The sequence below is a fragment of the Pipra filicauda genome, unplaced genomic scaffold, assembly GCF_003945595.2.
Source record: "Pipra filicauda isolate LSUMZ 115617 unplaced genomic scaffold, ASM394559v2 scaffold62_size3274119_pilon, whole genome shotgun sequence".
Classification (NCBI taxonomy): domain Eukaryota; kingdom Metazoa; phylum Chordata; class Aves; order Passeriformes; family Pipridae; genus Pipra; species Pipra filicauda.
In genome coordinates this window covers 1,304,414-1,318,311 of record NW_024104787.1, presented here as the reverse complement: position 1 = coordinate 1,318,311, position 13,898 = coordinate 1,304,414, and the positions used below count along the sequence as shown (strand labels likewise).

Below are 13,898 nucleotides of genomic sequence, written 5' to 3'. Positions count from 1 at the left end.
AAAAAAGTTTTTTTTTGTAAGACTGTTTAAAATTTTGAATTTACAGTCAGGGGAGTAAGAGATCAATCTTTATGAGGTGATGGGCTCTGGTGATACCATATTGTCATTAAGCTATCCACAACTCCAGGGCATCTGGGACTGTTATGTCTCCTTATTGCAGCTAGGAATGCAAATTTTGGAAACCCGGCTTTTCATTCTTCTTTCTTTCTTGAAACATGTCATTTGAGATGGCAAGTCAGTTGTGTGCTGAGAGGCAGGTAATTCCAGCTGTTGAAGCTATTAACAAAGGCTGCTGTGGTGCTGTGGTACATATCCCTCTACATATATGCCGGGGAGAAGATCATCCATCTGGAGAGTCACCTTATGGAGAGACGCTGTACCTTTCTTCCTCCACCTTTACTCACAATAAATTTTTGTATTACAAAAATGTGTGCTACCATGTTGGACAAGAAGGAATAATAAGACAGGTACCCATAAATTAAACCCTTGTCATGTAATAACCTTTCTTTCATTAAGAACCAGGCCCTCATATTTAAAGTAGGTGGCAAATGGACGTTTTCTGTTCACTGTGACTATTAAAACAGCTTTTTACACTGATGGACAAACTTCATCATTGCAATTATCCAACAACTAGATTGCACTTGAACTTTGTGATGATATCTGTCAGCAGGGAACAGTTTGAGTGCTGGGTAAAATCATCTTGCACACTGGGTCTGTCTCATTGGCTGTCAGCTGGCTTTGGAAGAAGAACTGGAGTGGAAGAGGAAAAAAATATCTGCAAATCTTATAATTAATAAGTATTAATAAATCTTTATTTTATGGACAAGTTAAAATGCTAGTATTTCCTAAAGACCTGTGCAGCTTGGAAGCTGTTGTGTACACATATTTATATGTATATGTTGTCTGTGTATATATGTAAAACCACATAATACTCATATACACATACATATACGTATATGCACATTTTCTATCTATATGCACATAAACATGCTCCAAATGGAAGTGAATGTGATCTACCTCCATTTTTTTTTTTGTATTTCTACACACGGTATAATTTCTAAAGGAGAAAGAATGATTAAATTATTCTTTCTAGTTAAACATAAAACAAGATGAAAGGAGCCTGGGTTTACCGAGGGAACATGGTGCCAGAATAATCTGATAGCTTTCCTTAAATGAGATAATGGGTTTTCCAAAATAGAAAATGTGGTAAATCTCATTTGTACCTTAGCAAAGCAGTTGATGCACTCTTAAGTGGGAAAATATTAATGAAGCAAAATAAGATTGAGGTTAACAGAGGACATGAAAGGTGAGGAAGAACTGACTAATGGGAAAGGGCAGAGGAAGAGAAAGGAGTGAAGAAACAAGTTACTGTGAATTCCTCAAGGGTCAATTTTAGGACCAGTGCTGGTAATATTTTCATTAAGTACGTTAGCATGTGAGTCAGTGGGTTCTTCAAATCTGAAGATGAAGGGACATAGCTAACATGTAAGAAGACTATTGTATATTAAAACCTGAAGTGGGAAGAAGTGTTTGATTGGAACAGAATATCATGGCGTGCTCTTCAGAGTTAAGGAGGAATTTTTCTAAGGGAGACAAGTGATGACTCAGGTGGAGAGAACTCTAGGTGTCAGGGATGATCACAGAGTGACTATTGAATTGACCATGGGGTGACACCATGAAGAATGTGTACATGCTCACAGCATACATCAGACAAGGTATTTCCAGCAGAAAGTGAAAATTTCATTGTAGAAGGCATGGATGAATGTGCATCTGCAACACAGCTGCTGCCACATTTCTCTGAGAAGGATTAATTAATCTGCAACAAGTGCAGAGGTTCCATAAAACATATCACAAGAAATTACATAAAGTGCCGCTTAGTCTGAAAAATAAAAGCTATGGTAGGATACTGAATTTTTTCTGAGAATATATTGGTTGGCCTACTACCAGCAACAGAGAAGAGCTGTTTAAGGAAAAGAATAAAAAAACCCGAGTAACCATATAACATTTAGACTGGAAAGGAACAGCAGGTTCTCATTATTGGATCAGAGAGGTCCTCTAACAACCTTTCAGGAGTGGAAACTGCTTCCACTTCCAATTACTCTTTTAGGACAAAATTTAGCCTGTTAACATAAAAGATTATGTGGTAAGATCTCCATGGAAAGCCAGGGCCTGGCCTAGGTTAGGTAATGCAGGTGGCCTCTTGAAATACTGTAGCTGGTCATGCAAGTCCTTATTTCCCTGGAAAAATTACTTTAGGAAGTAACATTTAAAAAGGGAACTTTGCTCACTAGGATTTAGCTTGGAATCACAACGTAAGGCAGATACAGCCATGCTATCCACCCTGTGGGTACAGCAGGAAACCTGAAGGTCTCGTAGGTGTAGCGCAAAGTTGGCATTTCTGTAAATCACTTTCTGCTCCCCCTCCAAAACTCATTATGCTTTAATAAAAACGAAAATTTACATTCCAACAGGAGGAAGGTTCTTCTGCACATTTTTCAGCAAAACCCTAATCTGGCTTGCAGGCATACCAGATGTACCGGATAAGCTCACTCAGCGTTTCTTACTCCCATTGAAATGACTTGCTAGAGACAGGCAGGAGGGGATGTTCCATGCCTTCCTGTTCCAAAAAGCAGATTCAAGCAAAGGACATGCAATTTCAGCACAGGACATACCTTGATTCATACTTTATTGACGTAAGAAAATCACTTGTTCACTCAAGAATGACCTAAAGTCAGGAATGATGGTCATGGATGGTGACTCAATGCTGTTCTTTATCAGCATTTTTTTACAATTGAGCCATGGCAACTCCTTGTGGTTGAGGTGATAAAGTAGGTAGTGCTGAAAGGGATAAACAGACTGTTTTCTTGTACTGGGGCATTGTGTCCATTTTATACCTAAAGTAGCCAGACTGTGTGTGTCACTTTGTCCCAGGCCGGTGAGGAGCTGTGTATGGGACCCCTGCTTTGGGTCTGTGTTCACCAGGGCCTGTTTTAGCTGAGGAAGGCTTTACACTAAGGGAGAAAGTTCATGAGTGGCAACACAGCATACCTAAGTCAGAAGGGAGCTCGTCTCCCCCAAGGGTAGCTTTTGTCAACACCTTGCTCAGCTGTGCACTCTGGGTAGGATGGACTGTTGGAAAGATGTGAAAGGTGCAGGACATCTTGGCACTTTAAAATTAATATTTTATGTTCCTTTACTAATCTGCTGCTTCTCGTTATGGATGGACAAGGAGGAAAAGCTGCAGAAAAGCCAACAGTGCATGAGAACTGAGCGTGAGAAATTTCACGAAACACTAAGTGTGATGTTTTTCCCCAGTCTGTGTGCTGATCTGGTAATGGTGAAGGCTATTTAGCTGGGGGAGCCTTAGCAGAACCAGCACAAGAGTAACTAGATACTAGACCCAGAAAGCCACTGTGTCAGGGATGGTGTGCACAGGGGGACTGCCTGCTCACAGTCCAGCAGACAGACTGTAGTGCTGCTTTAGGATACTGCTTATATTACAGCTGGGAGAGTTATGATGCTATTATGATACCCCGCTGTCTCATGGAAGTGCAGATACCTTATATTCTTCATTAGCACTATTTGCATCTCTGAGTTCTGTTAAAGGAATTTTAAATTTAATTTTCTTAGGAAAGGAAGCAAACAGGATTGGTAATGCACTGTGGATGCTGTTTGATATCTGGCAGTTTTCCTAACGATTACTTAGTATGATTTAACTTTTTTTTCCTCAGTTTTTATTGATTTATTAATGTGACTATCAACAGATATATTTAATGCCATGTAGACTACACAGATATTACGTCCATTACATAGAAAGGACTTGATTGATAGCTATAATGCATATGCTATTCCAATCCATTGCTACTAGATAGAAATCCTCTTGCTTCCCAATGATTAGTTAATTAATAGGACATTTGAATGCTCTGGACTGCAGTTCTTAAATACCAATTAACACCTCCTTTTCAGGACTTGATATTATGAAACCTGCCACTCATTTTCTCTCTGTAGTTGAAATTATAGGAAAAGATGTCATAAAAACTGTATAAGAAAGAGGAGTATATTGCTTCTTAATAGAGGATGTTTGAGATTTGTATGATATATCTAAAAAAAGAAAATATATTTTAAATGTTAAGTAGTTATATTTCAACAACATAAGACTTTTTACATGAGTCCAACTCTTCTTTTAACAGTTGAGAGTGTGTCTTTGGAGACTATGGCTCATTTTAGATTCTGTTGCCATAAATAAATTCAACCATGCCAAGTTATACTCTGGAATTCAAGACAAGTTTCACTTCTAGTTATGCAGACCCACAGGCATGCTGTGTGTCCTGTTGTTGTGTCCTATATGAGAAGTACAGGATTGCTTCAGTAGCCATATTCCACTTCTTTTTTGGTTTAGCTGGAACTTGTGAAAAAGGCTTTGCATGAAGTGAACAAAATACCAAAACACCATTCATGTACTCCGTATACACAACTCGTACAGTCAGGTTGCTACTTTTGATTCTTACTTCTAAAGTTTTTTTTTGATGTATTTTTTCCTGTTAACACTCCCAAGTCTAGGCAGAGCATATAATGTTTGCAGTTTTTGTACATGTTTTGCAAACCAGATACTTATACTATTAACCTTATGCTAATTTAAATATTGTTTTCTACTCTTTAACATGCAAAAGCCCACTAGAGGAGTTAAGATTAGAAGGTAGCGTGACAACCAGAATCCCCAGCCCACATTAGCACTGCTTTTACATGAACACAATGCTAAGATTTCTTAAGGTCTGTCCAGGATTTTTAGTGCTTGTTCTTTTGTAAATGTTTTGCTGTATGTGGAGAAAAAACATAGTGTTTGTGTAAAGAATAACAGAATAATTGAGGACTACTTCTTACTCATTTTCAGGCTTCCACTGAAGTACTCCTCACTTCTGTAGTAAAAACCAAAGGGCTTCTCACATGCTTGCCTGCTTGCAGCTGAGGTATTAATTCAACATAGGACACTTGCCACAGGACACCGTGGACAATCACTCAGCAGCACTTTCTGGACTGCAGGACACGGTGTGCCTGACATTATGCTGGGGAGCAGTGACACTGCTGGAGAGAGTGGTGGTACCTCTCTACATCCACTGTCACAAATGCATGTTTGAGAGCATTTCATGACCTGGAGTGATGCTGGCAAAGGGTGTTGGGTGATGTCTCCAAAACATCTTCCTAACGCAGTGGAGTTTCAGGGAGCTTCTCTGTATGCTGAGGGAGCCTGGAGCTAGAAGCCAGCGCAGACACTGACTGCACAGATGTGTTGGGAGATGGTTACCACAGGCTGTTAGAAGTCTCTGACTTACCAAACTACTGGTGGGAAATCAAATGACAGTGCTTTCATGATAGAAATCTACCAAATGACTGTACTACAGCTTATTCACAGGTTGAAAATGGCTGCCACTTTAGTCATTTGAGCTTCAACAAAATTGGAGAAGAACAACTAGAAAGCAAAATTTACATACCAACAACTTTCCAAAAATCTGAAAGGAGTGATGGAGAATTAGGTGGGTAAAATGTTTCTAAGAAATTGACATCATGCTTTTAGACATGCCATTAGAGAGAAGAAAATAATTAAGTTTAGAAACCCTAAAATGGTCTGTAGTGCACATGCAAAAGGCACTGGGGCAGTGCTATGGCTCAGTGTCTTGTGAAGTATAAGCTGCAAACTGAATGCTTCATATCCCCTGGGAAAGCAAACGGTCTTGGCTTTCTAATGATATAGCAATTCACTCCTGCCTTAATGCCTCCAAGGGCTCTGTGTCTTGAGCCAGATTCTGTTTCAATGCTCGTAGACTTGTTTGGGGGCTGCAGGCAAGAGTAGTCTTTTGGTGATTCAATTCATGTCTTAAGAAAGAAAGAAAAACATTTGTCTGGCATGTTGTTTTGTGTTTTGAAATTATAACTACTCTTCATAAAATTTTGGTGTGAGAAGCCACCATGTGGTGTGTACTTGGTGTTTGTTGTTCTCCAAGGAGAAGGAGGAGGCCAAAGGTGCATGACAAATGGAGTTTGTTAGATATTTAGCTGGTTGTCCAGCTACCTACTTTCTGAATGGAGTGTAAATGATAATGCTTTTTGGTCCACTCCCCTGGATATCACATGGTTAAAACTGACCACCAGGCTTTGTGAACCATTAGTCAAGAAATTTCTTGACTTTCTTTGCAAAGGATATTGGCTTCTTCATCATTACACTTTCTGTTCACTACATGCACTACGTCACTACATTTTCTGGTTTACTTCTTTTCCCCCCAAATCTGGGAGAACCATGAGATTTTCCTGACCTGGAATTAAGCAACTAAGCATTAGTCCAGGATTTTCTTGATCACAAAGATCAAGAAATAGGAAAAGAAGTGAAGGGCTTTTCTTTCATTAAGACCTTTATGTAGATGCTGAGAAGGGGTAGCACAGAACATTATGCCTCAAAAACATAAATATTTACACCACCCTGGCAGTAATCTATGGAATGATCTCACAGTAGTTAATTCATTTTGGGTTTCAAATACTTGCTTACCTCTTATCTCATTTTTAAGAAGTTCCCCATATCCAGTGATTTACAGCTGAAGAGTTGAAACTTCATATAACCTAACAAGGAGCAAGTTACTATAAATTTCAAAGCTTTCCTTGAGTCCACAGGAAGACATGAATACCTTTACCAGCCAGGGATTTGCAAAAGCAGTCTAGACTTTGTAAAAACAGTTATTATTAGTATTAGATCTCATCATTGGATTCTGTATACACAACAAGGGGGAAAAGGAAAGATTCTCGGACATGACAGGATTTTCTTTATGTTTTGATCTTTGGTTTTATAATCTGTAGGAACTAGTGTACAAATCAAAATGCTAGCCAGTCTCTTCCAGAAACCTGGATTCTCATAAAGATGAGCATATAATGATAGTTTTGCTTTTGCCCAAATAGGCAAGTTTTTCCATCCCATTGTTTCCTACAGTCCCTCATCTCATTGAGCTGCTGCAGCTAAAACCTTTCTACTTCCTCTTAAACCATCTTGATGACTCTCTCCTTTGATGTTTGTGATTAAAAAATACAACAGGAAGATGCCACCCAACAGCAGAAGAGGCTCCCACATGAGTTATCTTCTGTAGCTATAAACCAGCAACAATGGATTTTTCCCCAGAGGAAGGTGAGGCAGACCAAAGGCAGCAGTGGTAACAACTTTCCCACTAACAAACCTAAAACTACAAGGAAGAGGATTTACAAAGTCTGTGCAGAGGAGTTAAGTAGCAGACCTCAAAACTGAACCCAGATCCCCTGACATCCAGCTCCAACTATAACTGTACGGACACCTCCTCTGTTTCTTTGTCATTGCCAACACAGGGCTATAAATCCAAGCAAGCAGTACTGAGCACTTTCAGCTCCCACCAAAGTAAGTAAGACTCAGAGGTACTCAGCCCCGTGCTGCTCTCAGCAGGAAGGTGGCACTGGACCTGCTCTAGGCCAGCACTGGTGCAACCTCTGCCACCCTCGGGCTCTGCTACCTGCCTGTATCAGCCACCTTCTTCTACTTTAATCCACCAAACACACATGTGGGAGTATCTAAATTAAAAATAGCAACCCAGAAAAAAAATGCAGTGCAGTCAGAGAGCTGATTTGCAGCTGAATTATTCATCCCCACATATCCCTCTCATCCCAGGATGATAGTACTGGAGCTGCGCAGGTGTAGCCTGGCTCAGGGGCTGGTGATGCAAGGGGGAGACAACAACCTTGTGGGTGTCTGTCCCCTGTCAGCAAGCTAAATTTCCCACAGGTCAGCTCATCTGTCTTTTTATACCAACTGCCGCATGAAAACACCTTAAACCACCTCCTTGCTTCCCTCTATGTCGCCTCCCTTATTACTTACTACCCAATAACCAGATTAATGCAGCTCAACACTCTCAAACCCAAAGAAATGAATTAGTCCAACCTTTTAAAAGGTTATTGGAATATTCTGTTCCATTAACACCAAACCTTAGTAGAGAAACACATGAAAAAGCTGTTCCTCTACTTTTACTGGCCAGGCCTGAGCTGAGGTGCTTTGGTGGGTTGCCAGCTTGTGAAATTGCAATTTGCAAGAAACCTTGAGTGATTTTCCCTGTGTATCTGCAGGGGTGGCCCTTGGTTTTAATCAGTGCTCTGGTTGTTATTGCAGCATGTGATTTAGAAAAATTGCTGGCAGTTAATGGTCACTTTTTTGTGAGGAATTTTTGTAAATAACGTTTTTATTTCCACAGAGAATCACTCAATTATCAGAGCAACCATAAAAACCTTGGGAGACAGAACATCCTGTGACATGAAAGAAGGAAAAAAAACCCCAAACATGGACTTGCCTTCAAAGTAGTCTTCATGGTTTCTGGCTGGCATCCTGCTTCCTGTGCCTGGTGCCTTATTTGATATGGCCTCCCTCACCACCATATTCCTGGGCTGGTGCCTTGCAGGACCCCCCTCAAACATCCTCCCTGAGGATCACACCCTGCTGTGAAACTCATGGGCACATGAAAGCCAAATGACAACTGGCAATGTAAGCAAGATGTTTGTGTTGCACAAAACACAGCTCAGTCTCAGATTCCTCTGGGCGATGGCTTCTATGTCTGCCTGCTTCTCTCCATTGGCTCTCCTGTCTGTGGTATCCCAGGTCAATTTTTTTTCTTCTGTGGTTTCTGTAGGATAACTACATGAGTGTGACACTCCCCATCTCATTCCTGCAACCTGCGGTCATATGCCACCAAGTCATACACAATCCAGTTGTGGCTGCTTTGGAGGTGTGTTGGTGTCTTAGGAGGCTAATCTTCTCCCACAAAACTGCAATCACTTCATTCTGAATTACAGCAAATTCCTCAGAAACACATAATGAAGACATAACCCTGTATAAAAATGGTCCCACCTCACTTTGCAGGCATTAAAAAGGGAAGATTGTGATGGTTTCAGTAGCACCCTACCCTCTCCTATGATCCAGCATATCTTTCCAGCTTCCACCTCAGCCTGAGGTTTTGCACAGGTGGAGCAGAAGACACAGATCTGTTTTGGATGTTAGCCAAAGTGACCATGGGACCAAAATGACCAAGAGAAATGCATAGACAGCAGCTGTAAATCAGGGATTGTCCAAGGAAGCAGCTGTAAATCAGGGATTGTCCAAGGAAGCACTTGCTACCTGTATAGAAATGCTACCGTCTCTCTCAAGTTTCCAACCTAATTCTGCAGCTCAGCAATACAGAAGACTGTGCCAGACATCAATCTGGGCACTTGCCTCAGGGCTTCTGCTTTGCTCGCTTCTAGTTGGCACTCCATAGCATCACCCCTTCACAGCAGAGAGATTCTTCCCAGTGGGAGCTGCAGGGAGCAGGTCTGCTACTCATACACACCTGGGCATTCTTCTCTGGGATGTAAATGCATAGGCTCATGCCCTTCCAGTGAATGGCTAGAAAGAAGCCCTCCAGTTTTCACAGCTCTCTATGGCTTTTGTTAGATTTAGTATCACCTTGTCTTTAGCTGATAAATCTCAGCAGTGAAGCAGCTGTTCACTAACCACTGAAATGGGGCCAATTTCTCCAAAAAGAGCCATTCAGCAACAGTCTCGCTACTTTCTGTATTCATGTATATCCTCCATACACTTCTTTTTTGCAGCTAAACATTAGTTTCATGTGAAGATTTGCTGAGTGGTGAAAGATAAAGCACGCTGGAGAGAGGAGAAGAGAGCCAGGGAATGCTATTTGTGTGATGTCAAAAGAGCACCAGATTTTACTGTTATCTTTAATGAAATGCTGAAGGGCAAGGTGAGAAAATGGAGATTTGTTAGCACTGATCATAGTTCTTCTTTTGCTGGACTCACAAAACAGCAGGAACTAGGGAAAAGAGAGAATTTTGAGTGGCATTCGGCTGTATATTTAAGCATGAATCATCCTCCATCTATTGCAGTCTCTTTTTTTTTTATGTAGTTGAATTTTCATGAAGGAATATATGAACTTTGGTTACAACAGATGTCATCTTGGAGGGTTTTTTCTTTTAATATCTAACTGTAGACCCAGTATAATAGGCAATATTGGGCTTTCATCTTTCACCACTACTAGCTATAAAATCCAGAGGAGATGATCATTAGCATGCATTACTTAAGAGAAGTACAGCACTCAGTGAGTCAGGGTACAGACCAAGAATTAATTGTTGAAGAAATTAAAAAAAAATTGAAGAATAGACACATTTGAGAATATTGCAGTCTGTCTAGACTCCAAAGAGCCAGTGTAGAGTGAAGATGGCTAATGTGTTCCCCTATGGCTTACCTGAAGGGATGCAGGAAGAATTTGCTGGGAATGCAGTGGTGGCCAGTAGGAACGTGGCTGGGGTCTGAAAGGGTGAGGTCGGATGGTGGGATCTTCCAGCTCCAGGCTTGAATTTCTATAGGAAAAATAGTCACTCACTGAGCTGAAAATGGCCAAGGTGGCTGCCAGAGAGGGGAGTAAGAGCTGGCCAGAGTGCAGGTTGCTGGAGGCACCTTTTAACAAGATGCTGGGAAGCAGGCTTCAGTTTTCACAGCCTATCAGTATGGACTGAACCATATGCAACAGGGTGGTGGACTAGGGGATGTGCATACTTGGAGAAACATGGAGAAGTGCTGAAGAGGCCATGCTCTATAGCAGCATCCTCAGCTAGTGCATAGCACCCAGGGCTGCGGCCGAAACAGAGCCTTTTAGTACCTCCCTGCATGATTGCCCTACTGAGCTTTCCTTCAAAACATTTAAATATCTCCTGAACAACTGTCCTAGTGGCAAAGCCTAGCCTCTACCATGCTTTCAGGATTCTGAGAGTTCTTTGTTGCTATTATTATCATCCACCCTGCCCTTTATGCCATGCCAACACTGCTGCTGATTTGTCCACTGTATTTCAGCGCCTTTTTCAAGACCCCATTTTCCCACGAGAATATTTTCTCCTGATTTACATGGGGTGTAGTGGATCAGACCATTAGGAACAAGAATGGCCACACAACTCACCTCAGCCTGCAGGCTGCATAGCAAGATGTGCAGTGAAATATTTATGGAGGAGCTGCCCCAGAGCAGTTTTTTGGGGGGATGAAGAACAGGTTCAGACAATGCAGTGTTTCTTTCGTCTTCCAGAGTAATTGCAGGGTTCTTTGCTTATATCATCACTTTGTAAAGAAATTCTTTTTGACAAACAGTCATCTTTTTTCTGCTAATTTTCCACAAATGTCTGTCAACTCTCTCCTATACTGTGTCATACATGTGCCCTCCAGATTACGCTCTCCCAATAAGTTCCTGTTGCTTTCATATCTTTTGTAGCTTTGGTAAGTCATGAAAAACAACCCAGACCAAAATTATCTGAAATCAGACTTAATTTAAAAGATCAGATTCTGCCATCTCATGCTTAAACCCAAGAAAAGTGCCCCCGAAGCTCATTCATCAGTGGAATTGCCAGGAGGATGCTGCACCCGCTGCAGAGCACAGGTAATGCACCAGGACAGTGCCCCTTGGGTGGCTCCACAGCAGTTGCCTCTGCTCAGCAGACTCCCCTCTGCTCGCTCAGAGTCCTGTTGTGAAAACTTTTTCCTATTTGTTTACCAGATTGGCTCTAGGAGATGTGTATGGGTAAGAATGGCAATTTGAAGATGGAAATTGAATCAGCTCTATGTGTCCTGCTCTCAGAAAGCAGGGAAGTGCTTTACATTGTGTTCCCCCATTAGCTAAGACTACAAGAGGATTATTTTTCTTCCATGGGCTTTGTGCAGTACAAGACTCCAGAAATGTTGATGTGACTCCTGACCAAGGGTGCATCATGGACTGTCCTTAAGCTCTTGCCAATAGGACAGGGAGACATAGAGCATGGGAAGATGTTTTCAGTGCCAGTACTGATTACTTCTCCGATCTGGAAGTTCAAGTTGCCAGATGTTTTTGGTGACTCTGTTAGAAAGCCATAATTTTTAGAGACAAGGTTGGCCTTGCCCTAAAATCGAACAGTAGCCTTAAAAAACCTCTGAAATTGTTTCCCTCAGACCAACCAGATACTAGGCATTTCTGTGAATGATGGCTTTCATTCCTCACACTGAGACTTAATGACTGAGTAAAACAGTAGAAATAGGGAGTTAAATGGTGGACTATTTACTCCTTACTGTTTTCACAAACTATAAGTAGTTGACCTTTTTATTGCCTTTCTAAAAGGTTCCTGCCCTATTTCTGCTCCTAGATTCCTGGCCACAGATCTCTGCCCTCTCAGTTGTGGCAAGAGACCGAATCAGGGAACTTTTTATGACCTGTCTCTGAGAAAGGGGACAAAATTCTCCTTCCTTTGTAGGTTTGTGGGAAAGGATGATAACTGGCAGTTACTGTTTTTGCCTAATGCATTACTGCCCAAGCAGTATTTACAAAGGTAACAACCCTGTTTGAAGCCAAAGCCAAGGCTGTGGCTAGGAGTGTAAAAGCCCTGCCCTTAGAGCAAGTATATTAAGAAGTTGATGTCCATTTATTTGTCTCTTAGGGCACAAAAAACATAGTGCTAGGAGAGAGACAAGAAGAGCTGCTGTGTATTACTTTACTAATTATAATCTCTGATTTACTCTCTTGGTTAGTAATTTGCGAAAGAAGGTCTGTGCCTCATTCAGAGGCACATATGGAAGCTTCAGTGCCTGCCCAGCTTGGTCCTATGGGATAAGGAGACAGTCTGATCTTGACCCTTAGTCTGACCCATGCTGGCTTTCCCTTTCCATCTGAGTAGCTTTAATGTCTGTGTCATTCCGTGGCCCCTTGCTATTGCAGGTCCTCTCCACCATGTGAATAAAAGGGAAGTTCACACCCCCCCACAGGTTAATGGAACTGGGACCAAGGGGGCATTTGAGAGTCTCCAGCCAATGGTCCCAGCCAGTAGTCTCAGCACTGTTGTGGGACAGAGGTTCAAAAGCTGTATTTGGGCTGGGAGGGGATTAGCATCCTACTTCATGCCCATGCTATTTGCCTTCCAGATAGTCACAGATGTGGGCTATTTTCTGCTGCAAACTAGAAGAATAGTTTTAAAGCTACTTGTCACTCTACCATTTCACTTTTAAGAGACAGTGCTTATTTTTAGAAGATATTACTCACAAACAGTAGGTTTTCCTGGTCATATCCGCTGATAGAAATGTCTATATTGCAGATGGCAGCATGTCTAATCCTCACGAGACAAATTTCCTGAATTGAACAGGAGACAAAGTGTGAATATCACAGCTTCATACAAGTAACTGCCTTTTTAGTAGAAAATCAGTCAGCAATACAAACCAGTTGTTTAAAAAAGCAGTGTCTTGGACATCCATCTTAAGTTGCACATAAACAGCTCAATCTTTCTCAAGCTAATTGTGGCTGCAGCAGCAAAATTGGGTAATGAAAACATTGTTTTGGAATGGAAATTAATGAACAAGTTGCTTACTAATCAGAGAGATGTTTCTTTGCTGGCAAAGGTAGACGCCCTCTGGTTTCTCTCCCTTCTTGAAAGACTACAGTAACGAGACAAAATAAAAGCTATTACTTTTTTGGGAAATACTAACTCAGAACTACCTTACAAGCCAGCAGAAGAGCAGGGTCTTGAAGGGCCTTCTGTCAACTTTCTCCTTGTTCAAGCGGAGTGGAGTAGCCATGAGCTTTCATAGATAGGCAATCGAACAACCATAAGGGCACCACAGCTCTAGTTGGACAGGCTTATTAGTGAAAGGCTATGCTTGATGAACAAATCTTTCAGATTAGCCTTTGATGTGCAAGTATATTGTAGAAAAAAATGTGGTACAAACAAGTTGAGGAAAAAAGTAGCAGATAAATTAGATTGAGCTTTTGACTGTCCTAAGAGAAAAGGACTACAATGATGGAGTAAAAGGATTTTACATTTACCTTTTAATATTGCTTGATATCAAC

The 13,898-nt window shown here is 41.3% G+C and overlaps 1 protein-coding gene across 1 annotated transcript in view; it reads right to left on the bottom strand.

Annotated features, from left to right (window-relative positions):
- LARS2 (leucyl-tRNA synthetase 2, mitochondrial) overlaps nucleotides 1–13,120 on the bottom strand; it is a 106,643-nt gene extending 93,523 nt beyond the window's left edge. Inside the window, exon 1 of the mRNA XM_039388299.1 lies at nucleotides 13,098–13,120. The gene's annotated coding sequence lies outside the window, so the exon portion shown is untranslated. The remainder of the gene's footprint in view (nucleotides 1–13,097) is intronic.
- Between the last annotated feature and the right edge of the window lie 778 nt (nucleotides 13,121–13,898).